This window comes from Homarus americanus, unplaced genomic scaffold (assembly GCF_018991925.1).
Source record: "Homarus americanus isolate GMGI-L3 unplaced genomic scaffold, GMGI_Hamer_2.0 scaffold60362, whole genome shotgun sequence".
Lineage (NCBI taxonomy): Eukaryota > Metazoa > Arthropoda > Malacostraca > Decapoda > Nephropidae > Homarus > Homarus americanus.
Window position 1 is genome coordinate 253,110 of NW_024714835.1, and position 20,039 is coordinate 273,148.

At 37.9% G+C, this 20,039-nt stretch overlaps 1 long non-coding RNA gene across 1 annotated transcript in view; it reads right to left on the reverse strand.

The window, feature by feature from the left end:
• Positions 1–567: 567 nt before the first annotated feature.
• LOC121879695 overlaps positions 568–20,039 on the reverse strand; it is a 97,296-nt gene continuing 77,824 nt past the window's right edge. Inside the window, exons 3-4 of the long non-coding RNA XR_006091397.1 lie at positions 9,098–9,395; positions 568–1,099 (exon numbers count right to left, since the gene is read on the reverse strand). This is a non-coding gene — a long non-coding RNA (uncharacterized LOC121879695). The remainder of the gene's footprint in view (positions 1,100–9,097; positions 9,396–20,039) is intronic.

Below are 20,039 nucleotides of genomic sequence, written 5' to 3' on the forward strand. Positions count from 1 at the left end.
TTTGACCCTAAAGATACATAATTTTGGCCCCAAGATACACAATTTTGACCCTAAATATACATAATTCTGGCCCTAAAGATACACAATTTTGACCCTAAAGATACATAATTTTGGCCCCATGATACATAGGAACTAGTGTGGTGATGCACTTGAGGAGATGTGAAGTAATTCCTAGTTTATCTTCTTCGTTATTCTCTTATTTCTGTCTTATCATTTCTTCAGTGTATCTCGCTTCTTCACTTTCATTTATTTTTATCTTCATTTGTTATCAAGTTCCTGTTTTTTCTCTCTGTTAATATTGTAATTATGAAAAAAAGTATTAAAATCAGAAGTATTTTATTTTATTGATTTTTTTTTGGGGGGGGGAGGGGTAATTCTTCCAACTTTTATATTTTGTTTATTTGTTCTTTTTTCTTGCTTTGATCTTTCATTACTCGTGATCTTTATTTTCTTCCCCTAATTTTCTCTTTAGTTCCACCACAAATAAATTATTCGTGAATCTCAAAAAAAAATAAATAAACTTTTAAGACAAAAAAATCATGGAAAGGTTAATACAACAAAACACAGCAGGTGAAGCTGGTGAGGGTATGTCTACACCTAGTATATATACACCTGGTGATGTGTACTTAGTGTGTATAGTTGATGATGGCGGCAGTGTACATCTTTAATTATCTACCACCTGAGTCTACCTGGTGAGGCTCTCTAAGTCAACTCTGTGTGTGTGTGTGTGTGTGTGTGTGTGTGTGTGTGTGACTTATCGAGGAAGGCTGTGCAAAGTGGTTGTGTTTACATAGAGGTCGTGTTTTCTTGATATGTACACACACACTTTACACACACACACACACACATAACACCCACACATACATACATCCGTTGATTAATATGGAGTAAAAAAACCTCATAATATTTTTGTTGACAGCCGCCAACCACAGAGCCAATAAGAGCCGCTGCAGAGATCCTCAGACCCTTACCACCACCAGTCTTATCTCGCATGATTTAATTAAGAATTCTGGATCATACACGCTGGATGATCACCACTCCAGCATCATCCTCACCGCCGCTAAGATGATATCATCCTCCAGCCTCCTTAGATGTTCGGCTGCAGAGAGATAGAGAGACGAGATAAGGAGAGAGAGAGAGACGAGATAAGGAGAGAGAGAGAGAGAGATTAAGCACATCTTCCCTATACATTTATAAGAACTACCTCTGCATATATATAAATTCAAGGTTATATTCAAGTATAAAAATATAAAACTGACTTATAAAATATATATATATATATATATACATGATCCAAAAGTGAAGGTAAATTAGAAAAAATTAAACACCTTTTTTTTCGAAATTTTTTTGTGATCATAAAATATCGGAAAAATTATTCAAACTTTTTGGGTAAATTACTGAAGAGAAAAATACAACATATATTTTGCTGATGTTATGTGTCTGTGTGAGAGGTTTTAGCGGATCCTCTATGGGCTTATTACTTGGAGTTTGTTGTGAATTTATGGGTGATCAAATCTATGTAGAAAAATTCATACATACATAGATACATACCGTACACACATTGATACATACATACATACATACATATATACATACATGCATACCGTACATACATAAATGTATATACAGAGAACCTAACCTAACCTAACCTAACCTAACCTACACCAAAAATAGAAGTGAAAATAATATCCAATAATAAACCCAATATTTAACTTTTTTTAATCCATCTCTCTATTCATTTTTTTATTCTTAAGTCCTAAAATTAATAACTCGTATGAACTTAAGGTCTCAGACGGTCTCCTAAATCAAAGAGGAAACGATAAACAGGAGAGCTTATACATATGCAAATTAGAGTCTCGTAATTAAAGATTTTAGTGGGTGAAAAATAAATGTGTTTTCTTGTAATTTGGTTTTTTGACATTAGTTGAGGATTCTTAATATATTCATCTGTTCATGAGGTAAAATTTCTTCTAATGAAAGCTTCTTTTTTTTTCTTTTTTTCGTAAATTGGAAAATGGAAAAAAATAATTATTGTATTATTTTGTATAGGAGGGGGATTTTGACGTCATCATCGGCATAAGCCTTTAGGGGGACAGTTAATCTATAATGGGAAGAGCTAGTTAGAATTCGACTTCGTCTTCTGATTGGTTATTCATGTTTGGTGACGATTGGCAGAGGTGTGAGAGAGGTTCAGAAGTCAGAAATTGAGGTGTGAGAGAATCAGAGTCAGAGGTGAAGAGTGAGAATTGAGATCAGAGACTGTGACAGAAATTGAAGAGAGGGTGAGACTATTATGTAGACCTGAATAACATAATACACTAACATATTTCTTTTTATATTTATTTTTTTAACATTTTTTATCAATACTTTCCAAATATTTAACTCAAAAGACCGATTATAAATTACATATTAACATAAAAGTGTAAATAAACTATATAACCTAACACTCGGGCCAACAATAATAATATACCCAGCTAAAAAAAAAAAAAAAACACCACTCAGGGTAAACTCGCCTTTACCGTGTTAAAAAAATCGCCTTAAGAACTTTTCCTTTTCTGGCCTTTGAAGCGTAGCACTATGTTGCCTCTCTAAGCTTCAAATACCACCACCACCTCCTTAATTAACCGGGATTCCAATCATCAGAGCCAGTAGTTGGTCCCTAAAGGTAATTAAATGTCGCACTTCGAATTCTTCTCTCGCTACCTGAATTCCGAAGTTATTTCAAAGCATATCTTAGCCATGGGAGTTAATTATCCCAGTCCTCAGGAGCTCGCTAGAACAAGAGGAATGAATGGAAAATACCTGACGAAGTGGGAGGAGGAGGAGGAGAAGGGGCGGGGGACGCGGAATGCTAATTATTAGGTGATTCTGTGTAATTATGTTGATTAGTGGCACCTTGCGTCATCACGGTAATTGGCCCCTAGGTAAAGGCAGCTTCCTCCCTTCCTTCCATCCATCTGCATCTCTTTCCTTCCTTCCTTCCATCTCTTTCCTTCCTTCCTTCCTTCCATCTCTTTCCTTCCTTCCTTCCATCCATCTGTCTCTCCTTCCTTCCTTCCATCTGTCTCTCTTTCCTTCCTTCCTTCCTTCCTTCCATCCATCTGTCTCTCCTTCCTTCCTTCCATCTGTCTCTCTTTCCTTCCTTCCTTCCTTCCTTCCATCCATCTGTCTCTCCTTCCTTCCCTTTCCATCTGTCTCCTACTTTCCTTCCTTCCTTCCTTTCCTTCCTTACTTCTCCTTCTCTCCTTCCTTCCTTCCTTCCTTCCTTCCTTCCTTGGACGTCTTGTTCGATTAGTGGCACCTTATTTCATCACGGTAATTGGCCTCTAGGTAAAGGCAGCCTCTCATCCTTCCTTCCTTCCTCCTTTCATTCATCACTTTCTTTCATCCTTCTTTCCTTCCTCCCTTCCTTCGTCCCTTACTTCCTCCCTTTCATTCTTTCTTCAACTCATCTTACCTTCAACCCTTCCTCCTTGCATCCCTTCCTTCCCTCCTCTCTTCCTACCTTCCTCTCTTCCTTCCCTCCTCTCTTCACGCCTCGTTCCTCCCCAGTTACCCCAGGGACCCATCACGTCACTTAAGATTCTTTTCCAACTGTCTGTCTATCTCTGTCTGTATCTGTCTATCCGTCTGTCTGGTTCGTCTCTTCTGATGTCTTTGTCTACCTGTGCATCTCTCAAGGTGTATTGTTTATGTTTGGATTCTTTGTGTATCTGTTTGTTTTAATGTCTTTCTTGGGTGTTTTTTTTTTTATATTTGGATGTGAATGTTTTAATTTCTGCGATTTTTTTTTTCAGTTCGTCTTTGCAAGGTTTATGTTTTTTTTGGGGGGGTTTTTTCTTCTTCTTTTCTTTGTCTTTGCTTTTCTTTATTTAGATGGATTTGTTGCGATTTGTCATTTTCGTATTTGCATTAAGCTGGGCTATTATTATTATTATTATTATTATTATTAGATCTCATTCTATTATCATTCTTATTCCAATCTTCTGTACCTTCTTAATCCCCATACGTTAAGAGTTGCAAAAGTCAAAGGAAACAGAAATTTACCAATGTTTTTTTTTTTCTTACTTATCATGGCGCCATTGAGCTATTCTCCCTTCAGACTCCATTTCTGGTTCATAGTTTTGATATTTATGTAATTTTTCATTCATGGTGGCTTATGGGGCGACTCATTACTAACACGCTAACGTCTTGTCTTGATGGAAAATAAAACAATGAAGAGAGTGTTTCAGCCCCAGCGATTATGTGTGTGTGTGTGTGTGTGTGTGTGTGTGTGTGTGTGTGTGTGTGTGTGTGTGTGTGTGTGTGTGTGTGTGTGTGTGCTTACGATCGCCTTCCATCAATCAATTTTTCCTCGTCTCCTTACCAAGCACGGGATGTATACCATATAGTTCCTTCCCCCCCACCTTTTATCATCTTTGTTCCTGACCAGTAGGAGGAGGTATGCTTTGTGACGTAATCTCTCTTTCAATATTTTTTTTTTATATTTACAATTGATGAAACGAGGGAGAAATCTGGTGGGTGTTATTGTCAGATTTCGTCCATTAAAGTTGTTGTAGTTTTGTTAAAGAAGCAAGTTGTACTGAACTGTTTTTGATGTTAGTTGATATAGGAAATGCATTTATTGATATATTAATTCTTAACATTGTATAGCATATAGTAAACGCTCCTCTTAAAATAGTACTTGAATCTATCTATAACTTTATATATGGAAATACACTCAAATTACTATAACTTTACTCATCAAAGCAAGGTTCCAAACACACTTTCTTCCTAAAGGCCCTCACCTGTACTTGAGTGCTTGTAAGTGGAAGTATTGCTGTATTGTGAGTTAGGGTAATATATCTCGGTACAGCAGAGGCGTCCAGCTGTAACCTACCGCGGGGAAGTCCCTCTTTTGGCATGCAAGTGTGTGTGTGTGTGTGTGTGTGTGTGTGTGTGTGTGTGTGTGTGTGTGTGTATGTGTGTGTGTGTGTGTGTGTACTGCCTGAGGGTAAATAATAGGAGAGGAGTTTATACTATTGGTGAAAATGTTGGTAATACTAAGGTTGTTAATAGGAATGAAAATAGTAAAAATAATGATGATGATAATAATCGTAATCATAAAAATAAATATGAAAATAAAATAAAGGAAAAAATACAAATAATAATAGTAATAATAAGGATGATGATAGTAATGATAGCAACAATATTAACGATGATAACAGTAACAACAACAACACTAATAATAATAATAATAAAACAATAATATATAAAATAAGTAAAGAAACTATCAAATATACAACATTCATACAGGTGTGTCCAGGTAATGGCCTCATAAAACCATATACACCTTTACGTGGGGAGACATTAAAAAATTACACCACTAAATAAAAATCTGAAAATACATGGAATTATATTTCATGACAAAACGTCCATAAAAGACACATTCATCTGTTTTATTCCTATAAAATATATAATTATATAATATATGAAATTATATAAGTATGGTTTTATTTTATATTTTAAAGTATAATTTTGTTAATTTGTATACAGTCGTGATTACCTGTTGTAATTTATTTATTTTTTTAAGTTGGTCATTTAACTTGTTGATTTGATTTCTGTGTTGTTGTTATTATTATTATTATTATTATTATTATTATTATTATTATTATTATTATTATTATTATTATTATTACCCATAAAAACGTATTATTTTTCTTATAGTCGCACCATCTTACAGGACAGAAGGTGGCAGTCAACATCATTACAGTAATTCGTCAAATGTGAGGCAGACTTTAATTTCTCTCTCTCTCTCTCTCTCTCTCTCTCTCTCTCTCTCTCTCTCTCTCTCTCTCTCTCTCTCTCTCTCTCTCTCTCTTGTGGCCTAAGTCATTAGTAAAAATTGTTGAAGCTCATTAATTGTCCCTTTTATGCCAGCAGACAAATGAGGCTGTCTACCCCCGTCCCCCTCCCTACCCCCCCTCCCTACCCCCTCTCTCCGCCCCACCCTCTTCCTCCCTCACACACACAAAAAATGAACGTCTCTGATTGCGAAAAAGAATTACATCTGAGAAAGCTTTGTGAGTGTGTGTGTGTGTGTGTGTGTGTGTGTGTGTGTGTGTGTGTGTGTGTGTGTGTGTGTGTGTGTGTGTGTGTGTGTGTGTGTGTGTGTGTGTCGCTTTGTTATGAGGAAGATTGAAATGAAATTTTGTCTCATTCTTATTAGTGTAAGTAGGTTAGGTTAGGTTAGGTTAGGTTAGGTTAGGCTGGGTTAGGTTAGGTTAGATATCCAAGTATTTTTTTTTATCTATTTACCAAACAAACATCAACAAAAACTTCACCCTAAATAAAAAAAAAATAATAATAATAATAAAAAAATCGCAAAATACAAAACACTTAGACGGGATTAACTTCTATATTCTTGCATTATCTTACCAAATCAGTTTTAATTTGTTTTTTAATAACTAAAACCTCTTTGGATATTACGATGGAAAAATGATAAAAGAAATACATGGATATTTTTTCTTTCGGGTTCAACTGATACTTAACATCTGTTTGATTATTTAGTTATTACGTTTTATTTTAGTCGCGTTAGAGGAAGAGGAAGAAGATGTAGAATAAATTTGAGATAGAAGGATAACTACAAGAATAAGATGAAGAACAAAAACAACCAGAAGAATAACAAACACAACAGTCAATAACAAGAGTAATAATAAAAACACCAACAACAATTTGATAAAACGGAAGAGGAATAAAAGGTAGAAAAAGAATTTAAAGAAGAACACGAACAAGAATTAACATAATTGAGGAACACCTAAACTAAAGATTTGTCTTCCCATAAAGCTAATTAATTGTGATAGAATATATCCATCTAAATAATTAGTAACCAAATTAAATTAATACTGAAAAAAAAATATGGGACAACACAAGGGAAAAATATATATAATTATTATTTACTGATAAGAATATAATCATCTTCTGAGTTTTGGATTATATTTATAATTAAATTGGGTGTTACGAGATCTTTGGGAGAATTATCTTAACGGGGGAGACAGAAAAGAGAGAATGAGATAAAGAGAAAAATAGGTGAAAAGAGAGAGAGAGAGAGAGAGAGGGAGAGGAATGAGGGAGAAGGAGTAAGTGAGATGTACAGAGTAATGGAGAGATATTTGAATAAATATATTTAGAAGGGTAAGAGATAGGGAGAGAAAATAGAACGAAATAGAGAGAGAATAAGAAAGTAAAAGAGAGAGAGAGGGAGAGACATAGAGAGAGAGGGAGATACAGAGAGACAGAGAGAGAGAGGGAGAGAATGTGTTATTACCTAACTTGCCCATCATCACTCACAATTATGCTATTTTTTACATCACATAATTATATAATCTTGGGGTCATTTTGTGGAAAATACTTGGTCAGTTTGTTTACATAAATCAGCTGTTTCTTGGGATTCTTCAGTATTGTTCAACGTTTGTATTCATTATGGTGTAATCGCAATACTTAACGTTTGAATGTATGTTGTTTAATTTATTTTTTTGTTTAAAGCCTTTGGTAATTATTTAACGTTTATAAATGAATTGTTTAGTATTATTTATTTATTATATATTTGTTATTCTTTATTTATCTCTCTTTCCTCCTTTCCCCTTCATTCCTCTTATCACCTTTGTATCTACCTTCCCTCTTCCTTCTCCTCTCCTTATCATCCAGTCCTCTTCCTCCTCCTACTCTGTTTCCTTCCCTCACCCACCCCCTTCACTCTGCGTCTATTTACCTCTTCCATCCCCTCCTCCTTCCATCATCCACTTCTAACTCTCCTCATCGTCCTCTTATTTCCACCCCCACCATCCTCTTCTCCTTCTAACCCTCCTTCTCTTCCTCCTACTTCCAATCCCACCCTCTTCTCCCTCTACCTATCTACCACATCTCCTCCTCTCCTCGTCTCCTTCCTATTTTCATCCTTACCTTCTACCTCTCTGCTCCTACCTCCTCCACTTCCCCCTCTTTCTCTACCACCACCTCCTTCCATCCCCCCACCACCCTCTCCATCTCCACCACCACCTCCTTCCACCCACCCTACCACCCATTCCTCCACCCCCATCGTGATTGTAAGCCACCACACGATAAACTGTTCCACGGATACAATCCCGATCTCCTCAAATTCCCTTAAGTTAGATGTTCATGGCGAAACTCCCCAACCCGTGTTCTTGTTCTGTATTTTGTTCTTTTCGTGTTCTTTTCTTGTTCTTTTGTTTGCTGTTGTTGTTTATTGGTTTTTTTTTAGTAGGCCTATAGGTTGTTTTTAAGATATTTTTCTCGTGTTTTTTGTTTTCAGTATATAGCTAATCACTTTCTGAGTTTTTTTATTAAATATAACTAATCATTCTTAACGTTTTTAATTCAGTTTAATTAATCAATCACTATCTATTATTAAATTCTTATCTCTTCGGATGGTTTTGTTTTCCTACGTTGCAAAAATAACTTTTCATTCATTTATTTCCCTTTTTGTTTACAGTAAGAACGAAAGCAAACAGTGACTGGAGAGAGAGAGAGAAAGAGAGAGAGCGGGGGGTGGGGGGGGGGTTGACACTTAGCTCTAGAACGTACTTAGTAAGAGAGGAATTTAGCTTTCAAGATTGACCCATCCCCAAAATTATACCATTCATATAATTTTTTTTTCATATACCTTAGTACTGTATTTCTTATAGTTTTGCTTTCATTGTATTGATATATTTCATGTGATTTTGTATTTTCTTGTTTATTTTTGTTGTATAATTTTTTTTTTGTTCTTTTGTGAATGTTTGGAGATGTTTGTTTATTTATGGCTATTGTTTTGCTTTTGTTTGGTTAGTTCTCTTCTGTTATGATTACCTGAGTGTCTTAGATTATAAGCACCTGTGTGTATTTTGCGTTATGAATATCTTTGAATCTTGCGTCATGATTATTTGAGCATCTTGCATCATTAGTATCTGTGCATCTTGCTTCATAAGTGCCTGTGTACCTTGTGTGTCATGAGTAACTATATATATCTTCCTTCGTGATTATCTGTGTAAACCTTGCGTCATGATTACCTGTGCATCTTGCGTCATAATTACCTATGTAACCCTTGCGTCATAATTACCTATGTAACCCTTGCGTCATAAGAACCTGTGCATCTTGCGTCATGACTTGTACCATCAGGTCAGGAACATCAACCCTCTTGTGAAAGTCGCTGGAATCTGCAGGGCATCAGTGAAGGTTGACGTGGATGGCATTAAACTCGACAGCCACTGGACACCAGACACAGTTAGACACCAAGAGGACACTCCTCACCATTATGTCCTCTTAACATTGCAGAGTCTTTGGTGGTGCAAGACCTCCTCTGAGTGCGGGAAGACCTCTCCGTGTGTAAGAGTTCTAAAGGTGTTCCCATCATCACCCTGAAAGAGGAAAGAAAGATTTAATGCTGATAGTCTTTTTTTTTTTTTCATAGTGTTTTTGTTTTGATGTTTATGTTATTTGTTTTGTGGTATGTTACGTTTAGTTATGTACTTTTCTTTTTTCATGGTAATAAGTTTATAGATATCTGTGTATACCTTATGCCTGAAATAGATTATTACCATTACTATTATCTACAGTCCTACTCCTCATCCTAATCTTCACATACCATATAATTATTATTATTTTATGACCTAAAAATACAAAAACAGAAAAAACACATCAACTTTCTATCACAATGGCTGGAACCTTCACCTAACACTAGCCAGAACTACAGCACAGTTTCTGTCATTGGTACAGTATGTAATTATAATGTAATCTATGGTAAAAGTGGAATAAAAGAGACGCAGGAGGTAAGGAGAGTGAGAGAGCGACTGTGGGGTGTGGCAGGACTCTTGTGGTATCCTGTCTGGCATCCTGAGAGAAGAACAGGGATGGTGGTTTAAGGATTTGGGCAAGACTACTTTAGTGATATTCTGAGTGAAGAGCCCCTCGCTGGCTGGCACGGAGGGGGGCTGGGTTGTAGGGTGTGGTAGGTTGTAGGGTGTGGTAGGTTGCGTGGTGTGGTAGGTTGTAGGGTGTGGTAGGTTGTAGGGTGTGGCAGGTTGTAGGGTGTGGCAGGTTGTAGGGTGTGACAGGTTGCATGGTGTGGCAGGCTGTAGGGTGTGACAGGTTGCATGGTGTGGCAGGTTGTAGGGTGTGACAGGTTGCATGGTGTGGCAGGCTGTAGGGTGTAGGTTGTGTGGCAGGGCAGGTGTGACATGGTGTGGCAGGCTGTAGGGTGTGACAGGTTGCATGGTGTGGCAGGCTGTGGGGTGTGACAGGTTGCATGGTGTGGCAGGCTGTAGGGTGTGACAGGTTGCATGGTGTGGCAGGTTGTAGGGTGTGACAGGTTGCATGGTGTGGCAGGCTGTAGGGTGTGGCAGGTTGCATGGTGTGGCAGGCTGTAGGGTGTGTAGGCAGGCTGGAGATGGATACCAAATACTCCTTCCTCTGCTGGGGCCCCGAGTGATGTTGATTTTTCCATCGACGAATCATCAAGATCTGAGAGCATTTGTAAACAAGACCATCAGGAACTTGTCACCACTGAATGATGAATGAGTGTGAAGTGCTATATGAGATCCTTCTTTGCTAATTACTCTTAATAGGATTCTTAACCCACCCCCCAAAAAATATCTCACTGTGGACAAAATTCTTTTCTGCCGACTCGTATATCACAAAGTTTAATGAAGAAATTAAAAGTTTAGGGGAAGGAAAATATTTGAGGGAAAAATATAGAAAAATGTTTGAGGAATTAAGACGGTAAATTCTATTGAAAATTACTGATATATAATTTCCAAATATTATTTTTTTGTTTTGTTTTTCACTACCAATACCAATTCTGAGTTAAAGTATATATATATATATATATATATATATATATATATATATATATATATATATATATATATATATATATATATATATATATATATATATAGTTTAAAATAAGCATAATAAAGTAAATTAATTGACTCAGGTAGTTTATGTATAAACATCATTATATCCTGGTTGCATTATACATACACCAGGAACAATGACGCCATCAACACTTAAACTATGAAAACCTTGTATATATCAACTCTGTCTCTTCCTTCAGTGTATAATATTTGCAAACAATTATTACACAAGTGGCTTAATGATGACGTGTACTGTACTCTAATGATCAGAAAATGTTGAACACTTGAGGATGATAATGAGGAGGAGTTTTTCTTCTTCTTTTGAACTGTTTATAAATGATTGAACCTGGAATAATAATACAAAGATGTTAAATTAAATGAGATGAATTAATATATACTGTATATATATATAACTGTAGAATGATAAACAGTGTCATTTTGAGTTAATTAACAAAAGATTACAGTATGATAAACAGGGTGATTGTTTGAGGTAATAAACATAAAACCACAGAATGATATAGAGTGACACTGAGCTAATCAACATACAACCACAGAATGATAAACAGAAACACACTGATACTTTTAATAAACAAAATGATAAAATTAACCTGAAAAACCCCACAGAAACAGTACGACAATGAAATTCCTAAACGCTTAATTCACTACACGGACGAAGACAATGGGACGAGGAGGAGAAGGAGGTGGTAGTGGCATGACGTTAGTACAGGTAGAGACAATAGACCATCTCCATTTACACACTTTAAAAAAAAAAAACCTTTCAGTCTCCCCCCTTACTGCCTTCCAAGGTTCTGTAAATGAAGACTCCACTAAAACAGCTGCTCCATCTTGCCTGTTCGTGAGTGGATAGGGTGGGTGATGGCGCTGGACTATGTTGACAAAAGACCTTCACTCGTATACACTCATTCATTCACTCACTTACTCAACTATGCATGAGACAAAAAGCTCCTCGCCCACCATCTATTCCCCCCATCCTTCCCCTCCCCTCACCCTCCCCCTCCCACCCCCCCTCCCCTTCCTCCTCCCACTACTATCTTGTAAAGCCGTCTGGTTCCTCTTAACCTGGAAACACGGTCATGGTACCCCAGGCTGGTCTTATAAGAGGGTCTATCTTATGGTGGTCTTGTTTAGGAAAGGACTGACCAACAATTACTCTCTCTCTCTCTCTCTCTCTCTCTCTCTCTCTCTCTCTCTCTCTCTCTCTCTCTCTCGTTTTTACAGTGAAATTTATTTATTTTTACTCACCGAACAGAAATTCCTGGGTGATTTAGCTATCTAGACAAATATTTACATTTAACAAACAAGAATAAAACAGGAAAATTGTGAACGATCATGTCTGTGTGTTTATTGCTCAAAATAGAGAAGAAAATGGTCGATTTCACTTGTTATGACCTAAAGGAACAGTAATTTTCATAATATTCGGGATTTTTTCTTTTTTTTTTACCTTAAGTGGTTGATTAAGCTGATATTAACTATTTATGGGTTAATATAATGGTTATGTGCTTATAAATAATCCTCAGAGGGTAAAATCCTGTCAGTCAGTTAAGTTCAGTTTCTTGTGACTGTACTGAAGAGGTTGACCAAGAAAGGTGGTAAAATAGTGATAAGAGATTAACTGAACGTGATTGAACACCCCTAATGCTACCCTACCCTACCCTACCCTACCCTACCCTACCCTACCCTACCCTACCCTACCCTACCCTATGATAAATGATGAACACCAACTCGCTTTATATATACATAATATTTTAATAGTTGGAAAAAAATCCTAAACTGTCAAAAGTTGTTACTGTTTACGTATTAGTTTGAAATGAATTTGACAAACACGTGTGAGAGGAGTCGATAGGTGGAGAGTGTCAGAAAGTAGGATGGTTTACTATTGATGTAATGGTCATAATGTAGAGTTTGTTGTATTGATCAGGTGCCTAAATTATCGAAATGCCCAAGAGGAAATCTACAAACATATCTTTCCTTTTGTTACGTGTATATGTAAATGAAGAAAGAGAGAGAGAGAGAGAGAGGGGTAATAATAATAGTAATAATAATAGTGAATAATAATAATAATACATCTCATTTTCCACACTTGGGTTACAAATACTAGAGACCTACACGGCGCCCCAGCACAATTTACAAATGCAAGACAATCACCACAAAGGAATAGCCATAACCCACTGCATTACCAACAAACACAAAGACGATATTGACTATAAGGATTTTCTTGAACAATAAACTAGTCATACATTATACGTGTATATATGTAATGTATGTATATTTAGTATATGTGTGTGTGTGTGTTAATATACATCATACACACCTCACAAAATACCATTCTCCATTATGCATACACAAACTCACTTTAGATTTCATTGTCATTCAGAGCTACGAGTTGATTTTTTCTTTAATATTTCTCAAGGTTCACATTCTATATATCATTTATATTATTATCAATACAAAACTAATTTTCCACCGTGAGTTTGAGAATTGGTTGATATATTGACGTGAGGCTTCCTGTGTGTGTCGGGGCGAGAAGTGAAGTTCACCTGTCGAGTTTTAATATAGGTAAATATATGTATCAGGTGTTGGGGGGAAAATATGCGCCAGGTGAGAGTCGCTATGTTGGTGTGTGAATGTTGCTATGTTGGTGTGTAAATGTTGCTATGTTGGTGTGTGAATATATATATATTTTTTAATTGTAGTGTTTTAATTTATTGTTATTGTTGTTGTTATTGTTATTATATCACTTTGGAATAGCGCGCGCGCGTGTGTGTGTGCGGGTGTGTGTGTGCGTGTGTGTGTGTGTGTGTGTGTGTGTGTGTGTGTGTGTGTGTGTGTGTTGTTTATATCTCTGTACATTACACAAGAGAGGCGGGCTCAGTGGACACAAATTACCCATTATTTTATAACTAAAGACTCGGAGGTTACATTGCTAGACATTCCTCTCCCTCCCTCTCTCCCTGCCTCCCTTACCCCCTCCCTTACCCCCTCCCTTACTCCCCCCACACACACACCCCACGACAAGGAGGAGAATAAAATACACCATCACCACCACACCACCACCAAACACCACCACCAACCACTACCACTATCACCATCCTAGATCACCATCATTCCACAGCACCACCACCACCACCACTCACCATCCTAGATCACCATCATTCCACAGCACCACCACACCACTACTATCACCACCACCAACCATACTACAATCACCACCCTAGATCACCATCATTTCAGCACCACCACACCACTACTATCACCACCACCACCAAACACCACCACTACCACTATCACCACCCTAGATCACCATCATTCCACAGCACCACCACACCACCACCACCAAACACCACCACTACCACTATCACCACCCAGATCACCATCATTCCACAGCACCACCACCACCACCACCACTCTACTCCACCACCACCAACCACTACCACTATCACCATCCTAGATCACCATCATTCCAACAGCACCACCACACCACTACTATCACCACCACCACACAACACGACCGGGTCCTGTAAAGAACACGGTAAGAGGAGCTCCATTGTATTCCCCAGTCTCAACTTAGAATATGAATGAACTAATGTAACCAAAAAAAAAAAAATATGACTTGTAGATGTCATATATTTTTCCCGAATTTCGTAAGGGTGTCTGTTTTGAGGGTTATATTATACCAGGGTTGTGATACAGAGATGGGGATGTTGTTAGGATGTTTAGGTGTTGTGTTTATAACTTATTTGACTTAGAGGATAACTTAATGGAGATGAGTTAGTTATTTTGTGTAATCTTGATGTTGTTATTGTTTGTTATGTTATGGTCTCTCTCTCTCTCTCTCTCTCTCTCTCTCTCTCTCTCTCTCTCTCTCTCTCTCTCCCTTCATGTATCACCTCACTCTAAAGACCCACAGGTGAGTCACTTTACCTGGAGAGAAATATCTGAACATAAATACATCAGATAACGAAGCTTGAGACAATAAAACTATATATTTTAAGGGGAAGTTGTTTATCATACAACTTTACAAACGACAGTGATGATAAATTGTTGTGTTTATTTTGTTTTTCTTTTAGTATTTGATCCCGTCAAAGATCCCGACAGGTGTAGCCGATGGATTGACCCGATGGGGAGATTCGATACAGTGGCCGGATAGAGTTGCATGATAGAGACTCGACACAGAAACCCGACAGTGTAACCCGACAATGATACCCAATTGAGAGACCTGATAAAGACCCGACAGAGAAACCCGACAGATAGACTCCTAACTCATATAGGCTTTTGTTCAGAGATTTTCAATACACTTTCATAATTAATGTAAGAAATCCAACAACAAAGTCAAATAACTTTTTCTTTCGCTAAATAATCATAATTTCTATTTTATTTCAATGAGTCTCAATGTCTTAGTGAAAATAACATAATATTGTAGAACAGAAGAGAATCATCATGTGTTTGAGTTTTGTTATTTTATTTTTGTTAAATACGTAAATTTTTCCTTTAAAATAACAATTATTATTTTGATTGTCTTTTTTTTTCTGGTTGTTTGTGTTTACTATTTTGTTTTTGTTTTGTTATTGTTATTGTTGTTATTATTATTATTATTATTATTATTATTATTATTATTATTATTATTATTATTATTATTGTTGTTGTTGTTTTTATATCGCTTTTGTTATTGACTTTAATCTTGTTTGTTTGCTTTTTTTAATAATTTTCTTTTCACTATTATTGCTATTATTACCGTTATTACTATTTACTCTGTTATTACCATTACTGTCTCTCTCTTGACATTGTTATTTTCATTTGTTTATTCTTTCCTTAATCTTCATGTTCTTTTTTTCTTTTATTTATACTTCTTTCTTTTCCATCTCTAATTCTTCTTAGTTATTCCTGTGTATTTTTCTTCTTTCATTTTCCTTTCATATGCTTTCCCGTTTTTAATTCATCGTATTATTCATCTCCGGATCATCGTTTTCTTTCTTTTCATTCATTTCCTTATTTTTCTAATTCTTCGTTCCCTCCTCTTCCTTTCAATCGGTCTTTAGCTTTCATTTCATTCATTCTCATTCACTTATCCTTGTTGTCCTTCTTTCACCTTTCACAAAGACGGAAGAGGGGAAGTGAGAAAAAGAGAAGGAGGGTGAGGTGTGGATTGGAGGGAAAGAAGGAGGGAGGAAGGGTGTGGAAGGCAGGAGAAGGGAGGGGTGAGGAAGGGAGGAAAGGTGTGGAGGACAGGGAGAAATGTGGATGGAAAGGGGAAATAGAGAGAGAGAGACAAGGAAGGAAAGAGAGATCGAAAGGAAAAGAGCGAGAGAGAAAGGGATAAATCGGAGGAAAGAGGGAGATGGGGGGGGAGGAGATGGGGTTGGTGAGGGAAGGTGAGGGGAGGTGAGGAGGGAGAGGGGTGAGGGAGGTAACACAATTTGGCCTCGTCTTCAAAGGAGTTGCTTTAAGTCCAACACGACATTTTTCGGGGCCTCCTCGCGTCTCGCCATTTTACCCGACGAGAGTAAAGCTAACTTAGTTTTCCCGGCGACCAAATATTTTTTACGATGTGCAGCACATTTTCCCCATGCAAATGAGGAGGGGTGAATAGGGGAGAGGGAGGGGAGAAAAGGGGTGAGGGGGAGGACAGGGAGGGGGAGAACAGGAGTGAGGGGGAGAGAGCGAGGGGAGAAAAGGGGGAGAGGGTAGGAAAGACTTAGGAGTGAGGTTACGAATGGGAGAGAGAATGAAGGAAGTAGAGACAAAGGGAATGGCGATAGAGGGAGAGGGGAGGGGTAGGGGGCGGATGAGAGAGAGAGAGAGAGAGAGAGAGAGAGACGGGTGCTCCCTTTTACACTCTGAATATTAAACTCGAGGAAGGCGTAAAAGGTCTTCTTAATTTAAGATTTCAGGTGTTATTTTTCCATTTTTTCCGGGTGTCGCTGTGGAGGCTGGTGTTGACACTACCCTTTATCTACGGCTGGAAACTCTTACCACCCCCTGATACCACATGACACCCCCTGATACCACCTGACACCCCCTGATACCCCCTGATACCGCCTGACACCTATCACTACCCTGGCACCTATCACCCCCTTGGCGCTCTCTAGCACCCCCTGACACCCCCAATCACCCCCTGGCACCCCCTGACTCCCCCTAGCACCCATTGACACCCCTGGCACCCTCTGACACCTTCTGACACCCCCTGATTTCCTTGGAACCTGATTCTCTTTAAGTCTAACCATCCCTCCAACCATCCATCTTATCCTCCTTCCCTTCCAAGCTTTTCCCCCTTCCTTCCATCCTTTCTAACCTTTACTCTTCCATTCCTTTCTTAGCTCTTCCTCTTTCTCCCATCTTTCCTTTCTTCCCATCCTCCCATCCTTCCCTTCCTTCCTACCCTCCTTCTCTCTCATCCTTCCTTCCTTCTCTCTCTCTCTCTTAGCAGAACCTTACTAGGATAACAATACCCACACACTCACATGGGATCACAAGGGTAAAAAATAAATAAAAAATATAAGAAAAAAACCTGACCTTCTTTTGCTGGGAAGGAAAAAAAATCAAACACACTTTAACCTCGTTCGTTGAAATTGTCGCTGCTTTGTCAACAAGGTTTGATATGATTGGTGCATAGAGACATTGCGTTAGGGACACTCTCTCTCTCTCTCTGGAAGGGTTGCGTGTGTTTGACGAAAGATTGAAAGACTCAATAGAGAGAAGAACAAGAAAAAAAAGACAGAGATTAAAGAAACATACACAAAAGAGAGAGAGAGAGAGACTGATTGATAGGAATAGACAAAAACTTATAGAATTAAAACATTATCAGAGAGGAAGTAAAGACTGCCCACGAACTGTTACCATGTCAGTGTTGCCGTTCCTGGAAATTAATGTAGTCACCGCTGAAAACTGTCTCATGTCACCGATTTCTTTAACACCTTTGAAATTATATTCGTTTACAGTTTAGAGGTAAGACAGATGGTGACCTAACCCCAGATGATGACCTGGCCTGACCTGACTAGATGACCAGACCAGGGTGAGGAATATTGACCCTAGAGAATGACTTGACCTGACCAAATGACTTGACCAGAGTGAGGAATATTGATCCCAGAAAATTACCTGACCTGACCAAATTACCCGACCAGGATGAGGAATATTGAATCTAGATGATGACCTGGTCTGACCAAATGACCTGACCAGGGTAAGGAATATTGACCCCAGATGATAATTTAACTTGACCTGACCTGAACTGAACTGACCCTTTTTGAGCACACTGTTGGAAAAGTAGTCTGTTTATCCTGCTAGAACTTTCCTCTCCCTTCTCTCCTTTCTCCTCCCCACTCTCCTCCTGCTCCCTTCTCTTCTCCCCACTTCCCTCTCCCCTCTCCCCTCTCGCTTAGCCTGCTGGGGGGGTTCCAAGGGTCAGAAATCCCCAGTGGGAAGCAGATGAAAAAAATAAGGAGTGACGGGAAGGGATAAGCAGTAAGGGGAAGAATTAAGCAGTGAGGGGGAAATATGGAGAGAGAAGAGGAGGAATAAGGAAGAATAATAAATAGCGAGAGAAAGGAATAACAGTAAGAGGAAGATAATAACATAAGTCTTCTTTGATTAAATGATTACGTGATAAATACAGGCAAGGGGGAGAAACAAGGAGGAGGGGAAGGGAGAATGAAAGAGGGAGGAAGAGTAGATGGAAAGAGGTTGAAAAGCTGAAATGACGAGGAAAAGGGAAGGAAGTGAAGGAAAGAAGATGTTGAAGAGGAGGAGGAGAGGGAGGGAGAAAGGGATTGATGAGGAGAAGAGAGAAACTATATGAGGAGGAAAAGAAAAGAAAGGAAGAGAGATCAAATTTAACGAAAGGAAAACTAAAAAGAGAGATAAATGAGGAAGAAGAATACAAGTGTGAAAGAGAATAAGATATAGAGAGGAATAAATGAGAGAGATGGAGAGAGGAGGGAAGAGACGTGACGTGGGGAGTAAGGGAGGAGGGTTGGCGTGGGGAGTAAGGGAGGAGGGTTGGCGTGGGGAGTAAGGGAGAAGACTTGACGTGGGGAGTAAGGGAGGAGACTTGACGTGGGGAGGGGAACTACGACTAAAGCCACAAGCACCCCTAGTAGTTTAATGACAAATTCAATACAGCTTATTGACCAAGACGTGGGTGACCGTGTGTGTGTGTGTGTGTGTGTGTGTGTGTGTGTGTGTGTGACTAAATGGATTCGTGTATGTCTCTTCGTATATAAGCATGTGTAAATATATGTATTCAAGTATGTATTCAGCTTTTAGATATATGTGTATGTATATAATGTATTAATGATTATGACTCAGTATGTATGTTTTATCGAGTTATGTGTGTATTTGTATTCATTCCTAAGGGTTTACTGGCGTATACCATATGTATATGTATATATGTTCTCGTATGTATGACGTACAGTATGCATATGTATATATGTGTGTGTGTATAGATTGTGTTATATATAGGATAGTTTAATCTGAGTATCGTCCAGATTTCAGTTTATCGGATTTCGGAATAATTCCGATTTAGGGATCATCCCGACTTGGAGAACTCCCAACCTGGAGAACATTCGGCTTGGAGAACTCCCAACCTGGAGAACATTCAGATAGGAGAACACTCGGCGAGATAGTAAATTAAACAAAAATCACCTGGTCGACTTTATCCATAACAGCTAGACTGGTCGACTGTCATATTTAAAAACAAAACAAAAAAACATCCAAACATACTTATACACCCGTGACGTCACTATACCTTACGATTAAAAATAAAAAAAACTTACGAGAAATAAATCACTCCTGAAGCTCTGAAATGTCTCTCGCGTGTTGGATTAAAGAAAATGTAAGTTAAATACGCCATAAAAAGTATTTAAATAACCCGTGATTTATTTAATTTACTTAGAAAGAGAAAAAAAATAGTGTTATTTTGTTCTTTATGTTGATTTATTTTTTTTAACGTATATAATTTTTTTCCAGTTGTACTTTCAAACAAGGAATTTTTTTTTTTTGATGATTAAAGATGAAAAAATAAGAGAGGTTAATTTTTTCTCTTTCTATTTATGGTATTGAAATATAGTAATTTATTCTCTTTATATTACTTATTATAATGTGAGGGAATATAATTTATTCTCTTTGTGTCATGTA